The sequence below is a fragment of the Argopecten irradians genome, unplaced genomic scaffold (assembly GCF_041381155.1).
Source record: "Argopecten irradians isolate NY unplaced genomic scaffold, Ai_NY scaffold_0524, whole genome shotgun sequence".
Lineage (NCBI taxonomy): Eukaryota > Metazoa > Mollusca > Bivalvia > Pectinida > Pectinidae > Argopecten > Argopecten irradians.
Genome location: NW_027187991.1, coordinates 1 through 22,408, shown reverse-complemented (window position 1 = coordinate 22,408; position 22,408 = coordinate 1). Strand labels below are relative to the sequence as shown.

Here is a 22,408-nt window from a genome sequence, read left to right as displayed (position 1 = left end):
ATCTTCAATGTAGGGGATGTCCTACTCGTACAATTTTTTGAAAAACGTCCGAAAGATTCAGAAACCTTGCGTTCAAATGTAGCGGAATCCCCTACGTTCCGAACGGTTTCAGATACACTGTACCCTTGCGTTTCAAAGTAGCGATATCCCCTACATCGTTTCAAAATAATTTGGATGGTTCAAAGATCCCTGGCCTATCAATGTAGCGAATTCCCTACGTAGTTTGAAAATAAATGGATGCAAGTTCTGGCCTAATAATGTAGCGTATATCCCTGCTTGGTCTCTCAATGTAGGGAATTCCCTACATTCTCAATGTAGGGAATTCCCTACATTGTGTATCTTTTTGAAAATGGCCGTTAAGTTCATATACCGTGCGCTTCAATGTAGCGAATTCCCTACGTCGTCTGAAATATTGAGATGCAAAAAAAAACATTGTCTTTCAATGTAGCGAATTGGCTACATCGTACTAAACGCCTGAAAGGTTCATATACATAGATTTTCAATGTTGGGAATTCCCTACATCGTTTGAAAAATGGAGATGCAAAGATCCCTGGCCTCTCAATGTAGCGAATTCCCTACATCGTACAAGTTTCGAAAAATGTCCGAATTAATCATACACATGTATATTTATTCCTCGAAAGTAGTGATCTGTCTCTCTCAAGGTAGGGACTATTCTATATTATATAAATGTTAACGTATGCGATATATAAAAAATATACATAACGCAAACACAGTGTCTACTGTACATTTAATATTTTTATTCAGTTAGGAGACATTCAGTTTTTATTCTAGTGGCGGATAAAAGCAAAGTGGTTGCGTTACTTTACCGACCGCTGACTTTATTGCTAGTCTATATTATTCAACTACATTTGTCCGAACCATAATTGTGAGAACGGATACGAACACTAACTAATAGATGTATATGTTTCCACCTGAATCTGTCTAATTAGGAACCCGACATAAATATTTCGGAACGGAACGGTACTTTAATATACACATACATGTATGTATTGATATGTTCTGGCTGATTTTATCGGCATGACAATTTGGTAGAAAACATTTACAGGTATAATCCCAATGGTATCGGTAATGTTTAACTGAAATTCACTTGGCCAGGCACACACTCCCAATGGGGCACATTGACAGGGGTTTTAGAAACAAAATATATACCTAACTTTGTTGTTGTATATTGGTAACTAGTTATCATATTTGAACACAAAGAGCTATATTGCATGCCTGCACACGAAGGAAGCAAAACTCATTTCACAATAAGTCTTATTACATTGCTTGTATCTGTATGCGTAGTCTTATTAAAAGGTAACGGCTTTATCAAATGCTTTCATCTACTAACATTGTTTTATAATGTTAAGGTATCTACACATATTTAATTGGAAATTATTTTTTGTCAACAAAATCATGTTTAGATATATAGAATATATGGAGATTAGCAAAGTATATGTGTTCAGAAAAGTAAGCATAAAATCGCAATGTTTTGTTTTGTTGGAACCCCCTTTACTCGAAGTTGAAATTTGATTTTGTTTAAACTAAAACATCATGATCAGCTGTTGTTTTTTTTCTAGTAGTAGAAACGGAATGAAAATTGTTTTTTTTTGTTTTTGTGTTTCACAATAAGAGTTTTACTGTCTTCCGAAAAGTTCAATGGCACGATACAAATATTGTATTTCTAATCAAAATTATATGAGTCTCTTTTCCAAACATTCTCTTCAAGGTTTTTCATTACTCTTCCCTCAGCTTTTGTTTTCTTTGGTGACCAAGTTTGTTGTTATCGAGTTGTATTCCACAATAATGATCTCTGAAAGATAAAAAGATAGATTATCCTATATTTCATACAGAACTGGACTAAATGCGTTTATAATATTTACTAAATAAAAAACCCAAAGGAAACTTTGCCTAGGTCATTTGCAAATATATTTGCTTCTCATGATAGATCTGTCCAATGATGTGAAACATTAGTTCAACCGGGTTATCTGACCGCAACCATCCTGGCCGGTTTATGATATCTTATAACAGCTGTATTGCTCGTTCTAATGAAATACACATATATATACGGTGTGTCCCAAAAAGACATGTCCCGTCTTAAACAGACAATAACAAACTTTTGCAATACGAAACCTTTATTTTTAATGCAAAATGTTTTTGAGAGCATGAGTATCCTAATTTAACTTATTGTATGTGTGATAACGTCATAATGGAAATTATGGCGTCATCGATATTGTCACGATCCAATGACCTTCCATCAACATGAAGATTCAGGCTGAAATTATTGAAGTCTACTATGCGACCGAGAAAAAGATAGTTTGCCAGGTTGTTATATATCGCTATACAAAGCAGGTTATTACCGTTCTTATATGTATGATATAAACATCAAATCCTCCTTCTATTGAAACACCTATTTTTTATTATCATTATCATTATCTTATTTTCTCCGTATTGGAACCGAATAATAAAATAATGTTCCATTTCAATTCTATGGCTCAAAATCATCACTATTCTGATTGTTGTACTGGCAAAATTTAATGACAATCAAAGACATCATTTCTGAAAAATTTAGATTTTTGTCTCCCAGATTTATGTTTAAGACATTTTTGGTATTTAGCTCTGTACCTCTGTACACATAAACTTAGTGGAACACAGCTGCTTGCAATGTTTGTTTCATTTTATTGTGATAAGTGATACGTCAATCTGAGAACTATTGTTTTATTATAATTTCTAAAGGGGGAGTTCAAATATGTAACAATACTATTTAGATATAAACAAATGGTATTTATGTATTTTACTCTGTTTATACTCCATTTTCGTCTAAAACGAGAAAAACAAGGTCACCATTACGTAGAAACATTCAGATTATTACAACTATCAGCTTGAAATTACAAATCAATTTCAGAGTTCCCAAAATTTATAATACTTCGATTACCGTTTTCTAATTCTTACGCAGATTAACAGTTACCCTAAGCGCATGGCAGCAAATACAGTACTGAATAGATCACGAATTTTGTCCATTTTCAAAATATTATTTATTTTGAATAGCTTTTATGTCAGATATTTTTGGATATAATCTAAGATGTGCAAAATGAGTCAGTTGTTGGTTACAGATGTACGTCTAACACAATGAATTATGACTTCTTTACGATACAAAAACATTCTCTTAAAACAACACGTACATTGTAAAGAACGACATATGTATCTTTAACAAGTACTTATTGATATATTTGGTCGTATATGAGCTGTGGCCTGCAGTGATAATGATAGATCTCGGTACCAGCGAACCATATCAATAATATTAATAGCAAATTTATTTAAACTTGATACCTCATTGAGCCAATAGCTCATCTCGCATGTGGTCGACAAAGGGGGTCTGGTGAGGTAGTTCATATTATATGCTTATGTATATAGTGTTATTAACAGCTTTCCTCGTGTATAACAGAAACACGATACGTTGAAATCTATAATCTATTCAGATATATTAATCTATGCAGCACTTCGCCTAGCTAAATGTACAAAAATTGAAAGCGATTAATAATTGTAAAAATACAAACATAAATATCTTTGACCTGTGAAACAATACGAATCCGTTTTTAAAGTCGAAATATACAATGGACGAGTGTACGTTTGTCGGAATAATCGATTGTATAGCGGGGATGTACATGCACTTATTTTTTGTTTTGTTTCTATCAGTCGCAATACTGTGGCTTGTACTTTTAAGGATTTGAACGGAAACGTTCTGTGAAGTACGTGCCATATTTTCTGATCTCTGATACAGTTTAACCGGTAGCGTTGCGGAGTGGAAATACATAACAAATATCAATCATGAAGTATCGACATCAATATTGAGTTACTGGTTTTCATTCTACTGCTTATACATTTGTATAGGCACATCTATTCGTAATACTGGCATTACACACAATCACATATCGAAATAGCCAAATTAAAACATGTGATAGGATTTCAAATAAACAAAAACGTCCGAGGGGTTATACTGTTTACCAGTTATCATTTTATACACCTATTTTCTGTTACATAAATGTTAAAAACATATCTAACTTAAAAACATAACAATGTTCAAATGGTATATTTAAAATGTATTGTTATAAAATCTAAAAATAATTCATCTAGAACACTGTGTTACCTTGAAAGAATCCACATCACTGTTTCTTTTCATTGTCTTAATCCTCCTTTTTTGTTTTCCACAAAGGATTAGATTCCTCTCATTTAAATCCGAATTCATTACTTGTCTTGTTTTTTCTTCACTTTTAACGAACGTAATCCGATTACGTTCGTTACTATCACTATCCTTCTTTAACACCCACCGTCGTATACATGTACGTATGTGAACGCGGTACATGTAAACCTCGTACACACATATGTAGATACACCGATGCATGCGTCCAGTGGTGTTTACTTGTTGGCCAATCACACAGGAAGATTAATAAGCACATTTTCGTAGGCTCTACAAAATGGTTGGTCAATTGTTACACAATTGCCTTTAAGTGCTATTTAATCATCTCATGTTAACCGCCAGAAAACATTCATACGTTGTCATGAATCTTTTCGACAAATTTATTTATACAGTACCCATATGCAGTTTTCTAATAAAGCTTATCTACATTTGCAATTGTATTCCTTACTACAAAATACATGTCCGACCGCTCACCGTATGCTGTTTTCTTGCACAACGTAATCAAATTCAAACTTATTGGATACAATAATTACAAATATTTCACTCAACATTCAAAAATTAATATTCGAAAAACACATACAACATTATAATATTTCATCAGCGGTCGTGTAAAATACATACACTCACAATAGAAGTCCCTATTACATGGTTGCAAATTGTCACATTCGCAATCACATATGATTTATAAGTTGTCCACAAATAGTATTTGTTAACTATACAGAAGCTACACACCTTACAACTCATATTATACAATAATAGAATATGATCCGAGATTAAGAGAGGATCGTTTTCCATCGCCTCAAATATTAACTTTGCTAATTTACGTAGATCATTTATATTATCGCAACATACATATATATAATAATGGTATTAACTAGTAATAGATTAGTTACGCCGCTGAACAAATATCTTCAGAGAAATAGTTACGATCGAGGTTTAAAATCAACAATGCGACCCGCAGCATTAAAAAAATTGATGTAATCATATTTTTGTATGTGCTGTTCTATTGTACAAAAATGTGCTGTTGTGTGGCAGCTTTATAAATAGCGATGACAAGAAGCAAATGTCAAATTCATACTGACCATCTTGTTTTCTCATCAAACCCATATTTTAATGATTTAAATAATTTTATTGCAATAAGTTTTTCAACTTCTCTCCATATGCATATTGCATATGCAGCGACGGCATGCAATTGGTTTTGACAAAACTCCACTTTTACGATTTCTGAGAAATGGAGATAGCACGAATTTTATTACATACGGACGGCCGAACATGATAACCCATTACCGTAACCCATAATCTGGTGATGCTGGCTAAAAAATGATGTTTTTGTCAATTATCAAGCAAATTTAATTAGTACACAGTAAAACATTGCTTTAACCTTACAAAACGCTAACGCATGTGATATAAATAGTTTCAGTGCCGCTAAAACTTCAGTCGGAGTTTCGGCTATAAAACGTATCTTGCAACGCGTCCGTGTATATTGTTATAAATTAGGATCTTGTTTGTATTGTTCAGCAACCAGCTGCCTTTAACGAGAACTTAGATTATTGGCATGACCTTAGAGATAGGGGGAGGGAAGGAGAAAAGAAAGCAGTGCCTAGTCAGCACCCTCGAGCGCACTACCATAAATCTGCAAGGACATAAGAACAAATATTCCCAGGTCGCCTTGCAGATGTTCAGTGCGGATGTGAAAGACCGCTATCACTTCTCATCCCATTAGCTACACAATTCTAATCCTTTTGATGGCACTACCATAACATATTTGAAATGTGTGGGGCACCGCGAGGTTGGGGTGATGTATATGTGGTCGGTCGTGGTCAGTAACATCTCGGCGATGCGCAAGTACACACAATTTAACTGGGCTTCATATATCGCATACATGTAATTATTGAAATGTTTAACAATTAAGATTAAAGTACAAAGTTCCAACATATTGTCACAAATATTCAAACAAAGTTAAATGGAAAGAGAGTTCAAATTGTTCTCATAAGTGTTGAACATAGATATTAGTTCATTTATTCATAATTTATCATCATTCTTACAAAGAGGCTCGAGTTCACAATCCCTGTTTCTAGTAATATATAATTATATATTTATTTTATTATTATAAAGGTATTTACTACTAATATGACATATATACATTTGTATGTTGTTGTACGTTATGTGTTGTCGATCCAAAGGTTTACACTTGTATTTTATGTTGATATTAATCATATGTGTAAATTGCAACTCAGGTATTCAAATCATATACATGTATTTGACGATTTGACACTGTAATCATGTCAGGACATCGATCGGCCCACATCAGCACCCTGTGTCCTGTACCCTATATAATCTACAACTTTGGAAAACATTGGTAATATGAGTAGGATGATCAAATATATGTAAAACACTTCACATATAGATTTTAAATGTGTCTTTATGTCGATTATAAAAGTGTGAATGTTATGGTCAATGATGATGCTAGAGCGTTGGAGAAAATCCCCAGCATGCCATGAGTTGTGATATTTATTAGATATCGTATTAATGAACAAATGCCTGTAATAATAATTATATTTCATCATATGATTTACCATTATAATGATACCTGGATAATTCGATGATAATTCAATTAGTGATGCAGACTAATTGCTTTGAAAACATCGATACAGATAATTGTTGATGCTTATATGACATAACTGATACTGAAATGTTTTCGGTTAATGTTTATTATTCAACGGCAGCCATCTTAAAGTTTTATCGGAAATAGTTTTTGTTGACACCATCAACTATGTTCCGACCAAGTTCCATGTGTTTACCATAAAATGCAGTATTCCACTTAATATTGTTTTTAGCTGTTAACTATATTTCATAGATTCCGATATTTTGTTGGTTTGTTTGATCAATTAACGTCATATTAACAGCAAGGGTTATGTTATATTTGCGAGTGTAGCGTTTGTGAAGTGTGCGATGTGTGTTTTGAGAGACTGTGGTATATTCGTGTTGTGTAGTCTTGTATAGTGGAATTATTGCACTTTTTATAATGCTATATCGCTGATATTATGGAGCATCCTGCCAAGGACACTAGGCACCCCTCCCGGTCACATTATACTGACAACGGGAGAAACTGTCGTTCTACTTTCTGTATCCTGAGCACTAAGCAGAAACTACCAGTTTATTTGTTTGTTTGAGTTTTACGGCCCATCGTCAACTAAGGTCATTAAGAGCGAAATTGCTAGAAATGTAGAGTAGTAGTTTTAAAGATCTAAATAGAAGATGAATAATTCCTGTATCTAAAAGATTAGGATAAGACATAGGCACGTAATTTGAACTAAAACACAGATTGTAGATTTAGAATTTAATAAATGGACAATGCAATCCAAGAGTACATTAAAATTTGCATCGAATATCGGAAACAAACCAGTTCTAATGGAAGTCAGATTAGTTGGTTTTACTGTGATATGCCAGAGAAGCCCACTGAAGTGAAATGTATATGAAATGTTCAAACTCACTTGCTGTCTTCCATAACTTATTGTGGTCGGGCGTCTTGTATGCCGAACCATGGCTCGTGTCAGTGTAGTAAAGACATTTTTGTCTAAAACTACCCAAATCGTTCTTACAGTAGTGTGTTTATATTATTTGGTGCATGTTCCTGTCTAAATATAATTTTACCAACTCCTCAGTGGTTATGTATTGCATTTGATTAACGTTCATGACTTTGGCTCGGGTACAGGTTCAGCGTACATGTTATATTCGCTTTTTGCACGGTGTCGATTTTGTTTGTTTGTTTGCATAATTAACGTCGTCCCATGTATGTGGTGTGTTGCGTTTTGCGAAGTGCGTGTTTTGGGAGACTGTGGTATATTCATGTTGTGTCTTCTTGTATTGTGGAACCGCCGAAGACACCAAGAAACATACCCCGCCCGGTCACATTATACTGACAACGGGCAAACCAGTCGTCCCACTTCCTGTATGCTGAGCGCTAAGCAGGATCAGAAACTACCACTTTTAAAGACTTTGGTGTGTCTCTGCAAGGGGACAGAACCTAGAGCCTTCCTCACAGGGGCGAATGCTCAACTCTAGGCCGGTGTCTATGGAGGCATTAGGAAAGATAAAGTCAGTTAGGAAGAAGAGAAAAGATAAGATCCTAAATTTAGTGGCCTTTTACGATCATGCAATAGGTGCAGCAGGTACAATTCTAACGCCCTACCTGCAGGGCCAGAACGGTAGCAATCAAAATACTTAACAATGTCGTGGAATTTGTCAATATTTCTTGTTATATATTTCATAAGGAATATAGAACAACACACATTTATGTAATATTTTGCTTGGTGGTTATGTATCAGAATTAGCCTCATTGAATTGTCCCTTTAAAAGGTTGTTTGGGATCAAATAGTTGCTAAAATACACGAGAAAACTCCTGCACAATATTCATGAAACGATAAAATATTGAGTTGATACGTTGATAACATGGGAAATCGTTCACATTCTTGTTAAAAACGTCGATTTCTTTGAGATACGAAAACACGACCATGCCTGATGACATGGATTAAAGTGTATATGTATGAGACAGAACCCAGGCCTACCTCACAGGGGCGAGTGCTCAACAGAAGCCCAAAAGTGATGTTCTGTCAAAGGAGACATTAGGAAGAAAACAGTGTTTAGGAAGACGAGATAAGATAAGGTCCTAAATTTAGTCGCCTTTCACGATCATGCAATGATAGGGCAATAGGTACAGTTCTAACGCCCTACCTGCAGGTCAGAGATTGCGATAACTTACAGATAATTATGGTTTTAACAAGTTATAGACATGCATATCTATAAATATCATTTTGGTGTATATGCAGCGCCCATTATGCTTTTTTGTCAATATTTTGTTATACATGTACAAATTCATAAAGACGGCGAAATGTATCAATTCTTGTCCATTTGTTGTAGTAATGTTACATGTTTAGATCCCTTCTTCCAAATGGATGGCTACGAATTACTTTTTCGTAAATTTCGGTTTGGATGTATATCCTTATCTATAGTAGACTTATTATAGTACTATTTTGAATGACGAGGTACTGTAATATCGTTGAACTGCAGCAGCGCTACATCCAAACAAGTCAGTCTTCATAATTTATTCCAGTTTGTTCCTTAGTATACTTTTAATTAAGTTATATAGGCGTGGCTTTCACATCCATCTTATTTCTGTTATTAAGATGTTTTGTGTATCTGTAGCGGACTAGACTGTATCAATGATTGGTACAGGTGTATCCAGCTGATAGTTCAACTGGTAGACATCCAGTAACTATGTATCTAATGGTCCCAAGATCGAACCCCGGTCTTGGAACATGATTTGCAATTATTTAAATAATTATTTCCTGAATGTTTGTGGCACCTGCTCAGTAAAGAGAAATACATAGATATAATTTGGTGACAGAAGTATGTTGATGACCTTTTTTTCTTTGAAACATACAGTTTTTTTTCGTATAGACTTTTACTTTGTCAAAACTTACAACCTACACAACAACTTAATTACAAGTCAATAGGAAAACTTAAGGTCAGCTATTATGCACAGTTTTATGATCACTTATTGACTTTTGATCAAAAAGGGTCAGAATGATTAATAATGATAAAACAAAATCAAAAATATTCTTCTTGGCTCTCAGAAATTAGTAGAATAAAATACTTGTCATAGATGGAATTATTTAAATGTCCTTAACCGTCCGTTTGATTGCAAAATTATAGTAGTATGTATTATCACAATAAATCATAAAATGGATAAAGAACTGCAAACTTCTTACAGATAGAAAACAAAGATTGTCAGTGACTTTAATAGTGAAGTTTCAAAATGGAATGGATAGCTGTAAGCAGTGGAGTTCTTCAGGGGAGCGTTCCCGGACCATCACTACTTGTAATTTATAAACGATCTTCCGAAAATAATAAGATCAACGACAAACCTTTTCGCTGACGACACTTAAATTTGTGAATTAGCAGGAATGCAAATATACAGGAAGATCTTAAACGATTCCACAACTAGTTGCTGAGATTTTATATTAAAGTCCTCACAATAAGACATAATACACCAACCGATGATACGCCACCGCTTTGTCTATATTATATGCGAAAACGTGGAGCTGAGATGCCTCGGTATAATTACAGCTAGTCAACTGAAATCCACAGATCACATAAATGAATCAGTTAGTAAAGCCAACCGGATAACGGGAATAATGAGGAGAACACATATACATATCTAGACGAAAAATAATTCTGTTACTTGTACAAAGCCCTTGTTAGGGTCCACCTTGAATATGGAGCAAGTATAAGTGTATTTTCTGAAGGACTTCCCTATAATTTCTCTGTTGGGACCCACTCTTTCTGCCCCAAAGTGTCTGGGCCAAACTTTATAAAACCTCTAGTCCCCTCCTTCCAAGGATGTTTTTTTACCAAATCTGGTTACAATCCGTGTAGAACTCTATGATTGGTAGCGATTTAAAGGAAATATTGACGGGCGGATGGACAGACGCACGCCGCGCCCTAAGGGCCGGTTGAGCTATACATAAAAACGCGAACAAGAGAATAAGAAGCCACAACCAAACAGTTGAGAAGGGAATATGTAAATTCAACTTAAGGAAATTATAAAGAAAGGGTGGTAAATCATTGGAACTCTGCCAACACCAACAATTAAAAAAAAACCTTCTGATACCCGACTGAATATTTTAATCATATACTGGATCATTTTGAATTTATGCACTGTTGGAAAACATTGGATCTGGATATACATATAGGCAAGATACTGGTGATAATGTTACACTAACGTGACGTCGAGCGGCGTCAAATAAGGACTAGCTGTTGAAATAAGAATTGTCATATAAACAATCAATATAGAAACACGAAAGTAATGTATGTATCAAATCCTTATAATGTGACCTAAAACCATATGCATTGAAATGTATATATACATTTGTATATTGTGTCCGTTTCTTCGATTCGGATTAATTGATTTCTGTAATATTTCCCTTGTGTTTGAACGGAATTTCTGATATCCATGATAGGGACTAGATTCATATTGCATCTTTATTTTCCTTCCAAAATACGGCGATTATATTTTTATGGGACGATATTGGAAAAACAAAAAACGTGTAAAATGTGTATAAAAAATGCGATATCTTATTAAAAAGTTTATGAAATGCAATGTATCTCCTTTATTATTGAAAATATCTTATACATGTACAGTTTATGACATATCTTATACAATATATAAGATATCATACAATGAAAAATAACATACATGTATATTGTATGTTTCCGTGTATAAGACATTGAATGTTTTAGCAGATACAAAATGTATATATTACATGAGATATTTTATAAGTTTTAAGCATGTTAAATATCTTGCATCTTATACACAGTGATATTATATTCAAGTGCACTCTATAAAATATTTAAGATAATTTGCTTATTTACTCGATCGACGCAACTTGGTTTGTCATAGACATCTTATAAGCTTACAAAATGGCGTGTCTCTTTCAGGAGTTAAATTGTATAGTTAAATGTCAGTTTGCAAAATCCGTCCACGCTCCGACTTCATTCAACTATTACTACCTGATACGGACTTTTTATCTCTTTAACCTTTCTTAAAAAGGAATACATGTACTGACTTTTTGTTTTCTAACAATATTTTATGGTATTTGGCAAGGAGATCCCTTGTGGCCCTAGAGCAGAAAAATGTTTATACTTTTTTATATTCCCAATTATCGCAATTGAGTGAATTAAAACAACTATATAATTTATATTTACTAATGCTTCGAGTAACAAGCCTTCGGATTATTTGATCTATTTGATATAAGGGTGTTGCCCACATCATTATGTATTAGTAGCAAACAACACAGTGTTTGAGAGTGTTGACGCAACATGTAATAATTTCGACGTCATCATGTTTTTTAGGCTTTCCGAAAAAAAACGCTTATTTTTTAATGTTCGTGTAAGCTTACATATACACCGTATTTAAATCAATTATACTCAGTGCCAAAGCGATACAGTATGTGTCCAAACCTTGTTCCTAAGGTTTGATACACGTCTCTTAATCGTATGCTGAAAACTAGCAGTACAATGACGCGACTCCAAATTGTGCACTACATAATCAATTCATCGAGAATAGCTTGAAAAGCCTTTGGAAAAAATCAACAAATTTTGCAGGAACATTCCTATTTGATTTCAAGCTGTAGTGTTTTAAACTCATGGCTTGAACAAATGTAAATTTGATTAACAATAAGGATATATATATGTGTAGAAACATATTTACTGTACGTGTAGAATTTAAATAATTACTTGTTTGGTTTTAAATACAAAATCTCAGTCTTTGGACATGTATACAAATATCGATATACATGTAGTTTACACATTAAAAAGATTGGCAATTAAAACACTTTCGTGGAATTGCTAAATGATGCCAAAAGAATTCAGGTCCATTTTTATCGTAGAGGAAAATGAAAGTAAACCCTCTGAATTAAAATTCAATTCAATAAACCGTTCTATGTGTTATACGGTACAATATTGTACAAACAACCGCCATCCGTCGCCAAGTATATTTTTCATATTTTTCCAAAAAAAAAAAAAAAAAAAAAAAAAAAATTTTTTACGTCAAGGAGAAAACACCACGTGGAAATGTCTTTGGGATTCCGAGATAGGAACGATAAAGGCCTACTGGACGCAAGCTGGAGCCGTACGTATAGGGCCACGTAGAGAACCAACGTGGGCGTGAAAGATCTAAATATCAATAAACAGTAGTTTCGTTAAGATCTTTGTCTCTTTTTCCCATAAGAAAAACATTAGTGTTAGTGTAAGTGTTTTTCTTCGCCTCTCGTAGTTTTAAGTTTTCCATATTTACCGACTTATGTTAAGTTCATATTCACAAAGTTATTGGATAATTCAGTATTGAGGTTATTTGACTGTAAATATGTATAAGAATGTCAGACAACAAGATGATTCTTCCTAGCCTATTACTTTAAGTCGTGTTTAAAGTTTGAACTAGCTTGAAAATCTCAGAACAGTTCCGATCTATTCCAATCTGTACGGGTATCGCGATGTTCGTACGTGATACATGTACGTAATCGCTGATGTTAGGCACGTGATAAAACTCGGGTATCCGATATTACCCGAATTCTTTTAAACATGACGTTGATCTGTTGCCGTTTTTAAAATGCATGATATTTCTTCCCTCTATCAGAATGGTATGCGGTGCTTTTGGTGGATCTGAAGCATCGTGTATAGCCTATAGCATCCATATTCACACATTGTATATTTTATAACGGTTTGTGAAAATTACATGAAATATAACTAGAAGTTTTGGTATACTGTTACAAAGGCATTTCAGTGATCAAAGATGATCGCAACATCGGCAACTCTAGTAGCCATTTCATTAATTGATCAAAAACTCGTTGGAATAGGGACTCCAAACTCATTATTTTTCTTTGGAGTATGTTTTGATTTTTGTTTTACTTTCATTAAAGTTTGATTCTGGACACGTATGATGATCATTACACGCCAATACGCATGTAATATATAAATAAGTTATTATGTATATTGCACGTACTGGAAATTGTGATTTGAGATGACACTAATTTGTTTTTGTCGATTACACACACATCCGTGGGCCATCGTTCACGATCGGATGCCGATATAGTCAGGAACAGACAAATATCCGTCCTGAGATCAGAAAATGGATTTGTACTCACCCTCCATCGTACGAGAAATTCAGATTCCAAATCCTGACTGTGTTTTACTAAAGGTCATAAATATACATGTAGATATAAGTTACGTCTAAAACGAGTTTCACAAAAAGTCGTAACTTTATAACGTTCAGTGCTATATATACACACATGTACTTTGAAGTACAGGTGAAATTAAAAGTAACCTACTTCACAATGATTTGAATACCATGCATGTTTTCGTCCTTGATGAACAATCGATATTTAAAGACTTAACTCGGTCACATATTTGAATTTAACGCAAAGAGCGTGGGAGGTTTGTGTTGTTGTTGAAAACAACAGAACCTTTTTCATCAAATTATTAAATCCGCAAGTCATTAGTTCAAACAATATACACTTTGATATACAAATAGTAGATTGAAAGTCCGTGGTACAGAACGCGAATTTCTCCTGGATGCATTTTACATGAATCAACTCAGGTTTGGTCAACGTCAAAATCATTTCGCCATAAAGAAATATTTGTTTGGTATGTAAATCCTGTCTTTTTATTTTCTCTGTTTCAGCTTTAAAATTTAATTACAATACCCGAGGGTAAAACTTTTATTACACATCGTAGTCATTAATTCTTTGCCATGCAACGCTCGAAAGTAAAATATATGTACTATACAATAACATATTTACATGTTTTTGACGTAACGGCGTGCTAATCACCTATATAGCTAAGCCTAGATATAATGGATGACAACCACTAATAAAATGGGCAAAGCTATGTGATATTTTTCGTTTTTTAATACTATGTTAAAGGCCCACTATCTTTCCGAAATAAAAAATAAGATTTCTTTAAAACAATACTAACATAAGAAAATATATATCGATGGCCTAAATTTGAGGTTACAACATCAAATAAAAGCAAGATTTCCTGCGTAATCTATGTTACTTAGCAGTGCAGATTCATTTCGCTGTTTTGCTGTCTGACGCAGTGATGTTAAACTAACGCGCAGTGATATTAGGACGGCGCGGGAAACATAATAAGACACGCCTTATGAAATATATCAAATTATATTAAAAACAATATTAATTTTAATCAAATTATTTTGAAGGTGATAATAAGCATGGTATTAACGGTTAGCTAATAACTATTGCGACTCTACAGTACAAACTTATAACAATTTAGTTTTACATTCCCATTTTATTCCCAAATTAAATGCCGTTTCAGAAAGATAGAACGAGAACACATTCAATTTGTGGTGTATACATGTAACTTTCCACATCAACGCGTCGAGTCAAGACAAGAGATCGGGTTTCGATGACCAATACATGTACAGTAAACACATGGTATGGTAAACCCCAATTCTGGACCGCGTGGCTTTAGATTGGATTCAGTATGGTGTATAAAGAAGGGCTGGCCGTTTTTAAATTTGGAGGGAAAATAGGAATGTTCAACTAAAAACAATACTACATATCAGGTACGTGTATCCAATGGTAAAATTACTAAATAGCTGCAATTTAATCATCTTTACAAAGATTACTTTTTATATTGTTCCACTTCCTCCTGGTAAAATATAGCAAAATCATCAAATCCACGAAATCATTTTATTTATTTCAAAGACTTTGGCTAGTTTTCAAAAACATCATTTACTAATCACCTTTTAATCTTGATCGTGTGTTGTTATATATTGAAATAAATTACTAAGCAGTCAATATTACACACCATAATCATCCCGTATAGTACTCCCGTAAAATAATTATTAAATCAAAATGTATTTTTCTTTCAAATTTAATATACACTGTAGGAAATAGTTGATTGTATGTATTATTCAACAAGACTTTCTCTAAAACCAATTGACGTAAGTGGTGTGTTGTATGACTCAATAGATTCTTTGTTTCGAAGGTAACCGAACAAGGATACCAGGTATCACAAATGTGGCAGTAATCATGAACAACTGACAAGAATAGATTGGTAAGTGTATCATTTAAAAGTATTATATTTAAAGCCACACTATACGAATCTATAAATAACAAGTCAAGTTAGATTCGACTCCGATATTGTTAGTATTTGTAGATGTAGTTTAGTTAAAATTAAGTTATAAGAGATATATTTAAAATGATTTCTCTATAACTTTGGTACAACAATTGTTGAAAATCGATACTTGTAAACATGCCTTCATGTTAAACTGGATACCATGGATGTTACGATTATTGCCAAACGGAAAGTTCATGACCCGTCTTTGGAAGAGTTCGGACAGACGTTACATATAGTTACGGTAGTCTTATGACGTTATCGGCAACGACGTTATAATGTCGGCTAACTTCGACTTGTTTGATCAATGGGACCCACCTAGCGATGTTCAATATTTGATTTTTATTAAAAGTTTCCGAATCATTATCGCTCATCCTGACTTCGATTTAGTCCTGTATTTGCATGATTTACAACAGCATTTTTTTCAACATTCTTCGAAATCATGAAAAAATAAGACAGACACGGATATTGGGACTTTAAAAAACTCTTCCTAAAATCAAAAATATTCCTAACAAAAATATCTTTAAACTTTATGTTATTGATCCAATTTTCTCACCAGAATTTAAATACTAGATTGTATTAATGTTGTGTTATTGTTAACAGGCCTACAATAATGATGTAATACAGATGTAATGATATCTCGATCACCTCATACATGTATATAACATCACAAATAAACAGATATGTAACGTTATAATTAGTGGCAGTTCACGTTAACGACTAGCGGGGGAAAACGCTATAATCTGATATACACATAACATTAAATTAATGACTAAGGATAAGTTTATGATGCCCATGGATACATTATAAAGGACCCCCAGACCGGCGAAACCTTCGAGTGGCCGTACATTAATTAAGCGGCAATAATACCTCTGAGATTAGGGGGTCATAAACCTAAACACTGTCATAGACAGACACAGCTCGTTCAGTCGGCGACTGGGCACCGCCTTCATGTCCCACAAGAAAGCATTGCCAAACACGTACACGTATAAATCTACATGCTTTCGTTGAAAGTTACGTTTTCGTGTGTGCCATAAGAAATACCTAATCTAGATGAGTTGTTTTTCTTCCAAATATCAAGATAGCTATTATTTTATTAAAATGTCACATTCAAAGACACAATTTAATATACAATAAAAAAATACAAAAACTTGTAACAGCGGTTATCGATGATATGCCAACATATTAATAATCATAAATATTATAAGATTGATCAATTATCGCTGGTGTTATTTTCTTTATTTAGCCCATGTTTACATCAGCGACGGTATGAACAGGCCGGGGTATACATAATCTATACATTTAAATGCAATATCAAGTGATAGCAAAAAACAAATTGAAGAAATAAAAACGTATTTATATGTTAAACAACTTCATCTACGTCCTTGCTTTCATCAAAAGTTGAAATACCTTTTAAATTTTTAAATTTTCAAAGATAGATGGATTTCATATCGTTAGTTTTTGATGATATTCTAATAAATCGACTTTAATATTTAAAGTCAGATGAGCAGCGAACCTTTACATGAAGAAATGAAAACTTTTGTAAAATGCCAGCATATTATCATCTCAAAAATTGTATAAAAAATGAAAGAATAGAAAAAGAGAAAAACAGAAATAGAATTATTATGTAAAAGCCACATAAGGATATTCCAGACTGTACAGGTAAATATAGAGAATGAATTGACGACGATGTCCAGTATGTATAAACTGCCCCCAATATGACACATGCACCATCTTGTAAAATTTAACAAATGTCCGTGACCTGTACAATATCTGAGGCCACCTTTAATGAAAATACGTCGAACTCTTCATTGTTAGCAAAACCAAAGACCTATTGTAACCAAGATTTAAAGAAAACAATCTCTAAATCAGATTGTAATTCTGTCTGGCAGAAAGAAAGATGACACTTTCTATCAGTTACTGGTATCTTTATTGGGAGCGTTTGTCATATTTGAAGAAAGCTTTGGGTGCGTAGCGACAGTATCTAAGGGGGCGGAGCTTATCGGCAGCTATCTGATTTACATTTATGTGTTAAATCGTTATCAGGGACTTGGTCCAGTGTGTAGTCCCCTAGACTGGCACCAACAGTTTCTTGATAGAATATTAAAAAAAAAAACACTGAAATTTGGCTTCTCTACCACATGTCTGATTCTAGAGACTGGTCAAATCCGCATTGAGTTTGTAATTTGATACACCAGGATCAGTAGGAGAATTAGTCTCGTCATTAGATCCCTCATTAACACTGGCTAGCCATATTGTTATCTGATGGTATGGTGTAATAACCACTCACTAACGTTACTGACCACACTTTAGGAGTAAACTTATAGGTCACAACTAATCTATCTTATATCATAGTCGAGTCAAGTAAGTGAACATTAGCCTAACTTATAAATAATTGCGATAAAAGATGTGTTTTGGTTTTAATAATAATAGTTCTCGGTACTATATCAGGTGGGAAATATTGAAAAATCCAAAATTATGAAAAAATTGTTCATAAGATCAGGATCATAGGAAAATTCACACAAATGAAAAGTTTAAAAGAGCGATGTCTGCCACATTTGTAATACTGGCGGTACAAAAATAATTGTATATGGAGTCCAATTATATGTGAAAATTTAACATTCAAGACCCTTTCTCAGATAACTCAGAAAACTCTTATTATTGACCTAAAAAATAATTTGAGATTAGATTCTTTTAAAACTTGGGACCCTTTTGTCTCGTACCATGGGCATGTATGATCTTGATGTACGTGATACAAAAAAAACAGGATCCTTCAATTTGGGCCGTTTGTGTTATTTTGCATGGTTTTATTGTATCCTTATAAAACTCTTATGTATTTCTTTTCACCCTTTGTTTGAACAAATTTTTAAGAATTGGTATAAGAAGATAACTCCAAATCTGCTTTTTTCATTTCTTATCGTGTGGTGATTATTCAAATGGCTATTTTGGTGGGAAAAAAAGATTCAAAATAATCCTTAAGTGTACTAAAACTATATTATATTAGGAATTTCACATTATAGCTGATGAAATATTGCTTGCTTCTGAACAACTTCAAAATCCATTTTTCTGAATTGACTTTAGTCCAATTGATAAAAAACAAACTTTCCACATTATTGTACCATATATTCAGGATAGGTCAATTAATAATTTTTGCACTTTAACTCAATTTCTGGAAAATCACGTATTGTTTCTTTTACTTTCTATTGTATTGAAAGGTAAAAAATCTTTAAATAATAACTACATGACCACAGAGGGCAATTTTTGATGGGAGGGCTACAAATTGACCACACCCTAATTAATCACTAGACAGTCATTGTAATATAATAGGGGTTTGACATCCCTTATCTGGGGAGTGATTTCCAGATTTGACAGATTAGACTCATCCCCCAAATGTTTAAGCATTCTTTAACGACAACCATTAAAAACCCTGGAAACTTGCCTGATTGATTATAATCCATGTGGTGTAGCACAAACAATGATGTCTTCGACGGGACGTAAATCGAAAATTTGTTAGCATAAATTAAGCTAAAACAATTTAATTTTGTTTTTTTGAAAGGGAAAGGGACAATTCATTGAAGCTGTTACATATATAACTACAAAATAAGATATGGCATAGATATTATTGTTTCTAACTGGACAATGGAAACTGGTTTGTTTCTGATATATGTGCATATCTTATTGCAATCTTATACTGAATTGTCCTTTTAAGTCACTCGTCTTCAATAACTATCGCAGGCACCACTATTATCTTGATAGCTTTGTAAAACATTCTCAGGAACATGGCTACATGTAAATGTTTCATTCTTATAGCGGATAGTCCACATATTGCAATAGTAACATTTAAAAGTCTCCTTGTAATTGAATCTATGAAAAGCTGATGAATTTTAAAGAAAAACATAATTTGATGATTGGACTACGGACATATTAATATAGGTCCAAACCATATAAAAATGATATATGGACCTCTGTGACATCAAATAAAACATTTATATGTTACTTAAATAATTAATGAACTTCATTTTAATGACCAGGACAAAATATTGCACAATTAATCCCTAGTTTCCTAAAGAGTGAGGTGAATTACATATATTTTAACTGTCAACTATCCAATACTTTCCCGAAATTAAGCAATGGTCATCGTATTTCACAGGTGGAGCCACCAAGATATAAGTATTCATATTATTAGCGATTAGTTACGTTGTGACTTGAAAATGTTCAATATATATATAACCGATTTTTGCAGTAGTAGTCCACGATCACACGCAATTACCAGATGCAAACTACGCCGAAAATATAATTGTCACGCACAACAGTTACATAGTAGACGGTGATTACTACATATAAACATCACTATGAATTTGGACTGTAAAATTGTTTCAAATATATTGTTGAGTATCCACTCCAACCCAGTATTAACAGCCACATCCCAGTGTAAGACATGTATTGATGATTGCAAATTTTCAAACATAATGAGTTACAAGTTATAATTCATGAGTAAATTTGAATTGCAATATATTTCCTTTTTGTTTTGTTACTGTCATTTCAAAATTCGAATGACATATATCTAACTCAATTAAAAATCTATAACATTCTAATTCAAAATTTCTTATTCTTTTACAGGCAGAAGATCCTCCTATCTATATACATGTATGATGCAGGGAAACCGCTGAGCTAAAGATATGACAATGTATAGGCAATATGTCATTATGACATCTGAAGAAGGAAAATGAAGACTTCTCTCTAGTCGATAAATGATATCATCATTTTCACACACTTTTGATATGAATTTCAATGAATTTCTATTGTGTTAAATCCAAATAATATACAGAATGATTTGCATCATTAAATGGACCAGTTCTCCGTGACACACGAGTGAGTAAACGGTTGCGCTCATTTGTTTCACAACACAAGGGAATTTTTTCTTATATTACGTTTGGAGAGTTGGGAGTATAAATGACGCACAACTGTCTAATTGTGTTACCTTCGCAAACACAAATATTTTCTAACATTTGGTAAACAAATAACACTATAAAGAAAGTTCCAACCGGAAAAAGAACTTTGTAATAAGCTTTGTTGTCGAGTTTCAGAGTTGTATTAACAGCGTAACCCAGTATAATTGTCAAGTTTACTGATGACAAACCTAAGTACCTGGTTATCTTTTATTTATAGTGACATCACAAAGATGAAAATATTTTGTAATGACAACATTGAATTAATATTTGTTTTATTGTCAAACAAATGTGAATGAATCTTCAGGTATATATCTCCACATGATAAACGCTTCAATGTAATGACCTTCATCTTTCATATATTATGTATGACAAATTCTTTAAGGTGATCTTAATGCAATAAGAACACCATCCACTTTACTAATAGGTAGAACACATACTTTCAATGTATAAATGTATGAAAGAGGATGATTATTGGAAAAATGCAATAACAAACAATTTTCAATTTCACTATTGGCTGAAAATAGGTTATAAATAAAGAAACAAAAAAAAGCAAGACTTACCGCAAATATCTTTTCTTCTGTATCTGGCGTCTTCATGTTTATTATAAATCGTCCCCCGTTATGTGAAATTGATAATAACACGGCGTTACCATTTACGGTAAAGTGAATGCGTTATAAACATTTACCATAATAATTAGCATTCCAGTGTTATTTAAATTTTTGCGTTTTGATTCATTTCAGTATAGTATATACCAGGATTTTTTAGAGACTATGTAAGATACTTACTACGTTGAGAAAGCCAGGTTAAAATATTTCAGACGATTTAGGGAATTCCCTATATTGAAAATCCATGTATATGGCTCTTTCGGACGCTTTTAGGATATTGTAACGATGTAGGGAATTCGCTTACAGTGAAAGGTCATGGATCTTTGACATCTCAATAATACAGTTTGTTGTAGGGAATTCGCTACATTGAAACGCACGGCATATAGAAACCTTTCAGGCGTTTTTAGAAATTGTTATACGATTTGTAGGGGACTTCGCTACATTGACAGGCCAGAGTAATCTTTGCTATCTGAAATTTTCAAACGAAGTAGGAATTCCCTATATTGAAAACCCATGTATATGAATCTTTTGAGATTTTCACAGAATTGTACGATGTAGGGAATTCCGCTACATTGAAAAGTCATGTAATCTTTGATCTCAATATTCCATGATGATGTAGGAATTCGAGTACATTGAAACGCAAGGTATATGAACCTTCAGCGTTTTTAGAATTTGTACGATGTAGGAATTCGCTAAACATTGTAAGGCCATGGATATTTGCATCTCAATATTCCAGATGATGTAGGGAATTCGCATACATTGAAAACGCATGGTTTATGAACCTTTCGGGCGTTTTTTTGAAATTCTAACGATGTAGGGAATTCCCTACATTGAAGTAGAATAATAAGACAATTGTAGGGGAATATGCTACATGTGAAGGTAAGGAAAAGGCAAACATATAGCAATATCCTTTCCACAAAGTATCCCAATTACGAAAAAAAAAGGAGGAAATGACT

General features: G+C 33.4%; 2 long non-coding RNA genes across 2 annotated transcripts; one reads left to right on the top strand and one right to left on the bottom strand.

Annotated features, from left to right (window-relative positions):
- Positions 1–738: 738 nt before the first annotated feature.
- Positions 739–5,225, bottom strand: LOC138312921 (uncharacterized). Its single transcript, XR_011207081.1, has 2 exons — positions 4,148–5,225; positions 739–1,813 (listed from the first exon to the last, which is right to left on the bottom strand). It is a non-coding gene; the product is annotated as an uncharacterized lncRNA (long non-coding RNA).
- A 9,925-nt stretch (positions 5,226–15,150) lies between these two features.
- Positions 15,151–20,837, top strand: LOC138312922 (uncharacterized). The gene is made up of 3 exons (XR_011207082.1): positions 15,151–15,341; positions 15,767–15,835; positions 20,516–20,837. It is a non-coding gene; the product is annotated as an uncharacterized lncRNA (long non-coding RNA).
- The last annotated feature ends 1,571 nt before the right edge of the window (positions 20,838–22,408 follow it).